Here is a 2,111-nt window from a genome sequence, read left to right as displayed (position 1 = left end):
ATCAGTTAATCACTTCATTTCTCAAGTAGTCATTTGATGGTTCCAGCTTCTTAACAGTGAGGAGTTTTGCATTTTATTTTTCTTGTTATTGAGAACAATAATAATGTCTTTTGGGTTTGGACTTTTAGATATTGGTAAATGGCTTCTTGGACTCTGGGAACTTGTGATGAACATTTTTTAAACTTTTTTTTATGACTGACTAATTGATTAATTGAGAAAATAATTACAGATTAAACAATGATGAAAACAAATGTTAGAGGCAGCTCTTCTGTGGATAATCCACACACCTCTCTGTCAACAGTTATATCTCAAAACCTGAGAAAACAAAAATACCTGCATGCCTAAATACCACAAAAGGGAGACAATTTGTTTTTGGGTGATTTGGGTGAACAAACCATTTAATACTGATTTGCTACTAAGCCGCATTTAGTGACTAAACATGGCTGACGTGCTGTCTGCAAAGTGACAGTATTAACAGACATATTCAAATGTTCAGGCTACACTGTGGATGAATCTTCCTCTGGCAATGTTGTTACTGTTACCTTCTGATGTTCTATACTACAGGTCACCTTGAGGAAGTCTCATTCAGAGAGCAGGACACTGTGTATGTGATCAATCAGGACAACTCCTCAGCTCTCTTAAGGATCAAATCTGTTCTTAATGCCCACAAGGAGAAACAGTCCTGCAACATAAATAGACATACTGTGACCCATTCCTGGGTTTTCAGAGAATCGAGGTTAACAATGAGGCAAGTCCAAGCTGAAAATGTGTTGTGTTTTTTTTGTTTTTTTTTTCATCCGAATGAAACATTGTTTTGACAGTCACGGCTCGAACACTGCTTGCTCAGCTGTACACAGGATTCACAGAAATCCAAAGTCTGTTTACCCAACCACTCTGTCATATTGAAATCAAACACACAACGATGCCCAGACATCCAGGAGTTCTTTTTATGGAAAGAACCCAGTCACAAATGACTGCTCTGCTGTAGCCCACAGCTGCGGCAGAGGAATCTTAGACCAGCCATAGATGGATAAAGTTATGCTCGAATGTAAAAAAAGAGGTTAATGGAAAATGTGAGCTCTAAGTCTCTGAACTTTTGACTGCAGCTTCCCCCCGTCTTTGCTCAGACGGTCCTTATCACCCCGACTCCCCCACCCACCCAAACACACATAGGAACACACAGACACCCTCTCCCCTGCAGTCCCTCTATAACCCATCTGACTTAAATCGTCAAGTGGACCCTGCTGTGAACCTGATGACCTCAGCTCTCCTTCAGGCTCTGCCCTCAGGCTGTTTCTCCAAGTGTTTATATCGCTAGAGCACATACGAGCGTGTGTGTAAGTGTGTGAGAGAGATCAGGAAGGCAAAAGAAGAAAGTCTTTTAGATGCTACAAATAATAACATGTTGATGATGCTAAGGGGGCTCTGTGGTTGGATTTTTAGCAATTATGTATTGAATCTAAAATGAAGGTGATCTTTAGGAAGTACATCCCCCAGAAATGCTTTTTTTGTGGTGTGCGTAACATCTTTTGGCATCATGCTCTGTTGTGAGGAGGTTAGCTCCACATTAAAAGAAAGGATGAAAAGCACTCGTGTTTCATCCCTTTTATAACCATCTTCTGAGGGAAAGCATGACATGCTAAGTGAATTAGGAGGGTCTTTGTTGTATGTTTCATGTTCATTGTATTGTAGTTTCTCATTACAGGGAGTGTCTACGAATGCAATATAATAAATGTGAAGCACAGCAGTAAAGTATTATCATACAGAAACCACATTGGGGCTCAGATGGCCCTTTCTAATGTGAATCCTGCCTCTGTCATTGTAACCCGCAGGAATTCTACATATACACATAGGCACAAGCATTAACACTGTGTGCACATGCAAATGCAAAACAGCCATTTGGCGAACACACACACACACACACACACACAATATCACTCATATGCAAATCCTATGAGTGACATCAGCTCTTCCTCCACTCCCCTGCAGCAGGCAGGAAAACAGGAGGGCAGAGGTAACCTTCCGTCTCTGTCTACTCTGTTTTCTCTGTAGTTTTCCCCCTTTAATCCATCCTCTCTCTCTCTCTCTCTCTCTCTCTCTCTCTCTCTCCC

General features: G+C 41.3%; 1 protein-coding gene across 3 annotated transcripts in view; it reads left to right on the top strand.

Moving 5' to 3' along the window:
• The window catches only part of LOC123956675 (membrane-associated guanylate kinase, WW and PDZ domain-containing protein 3), a 123,321-nt gene that overhangs the window by 97,254 nt on the left and 23,956 nt on the right, over positions 1 to 2,111 (top strand). The window lies entirely within an intron of this gene.

This window comes from Micropterus dolomieu, linkage group LG18 (genome assembly GCF_021292245.1).
Source record: "Micropterus dolomieu isolate WLL.071019.BEF.003 ecotype Adirondacks linkage group LG18, ASM2129224v1, whole genome shotgun sequence".
NCBI lineage: Eukaryota > Metazoa > Chordata > Actinopteri > Centrarchiformes > Centrarchidae > Micropterus > Micropterus dolomieu.
This window is presented reverse-complemented; position numbering and strand designations above follow the sequence as displayed.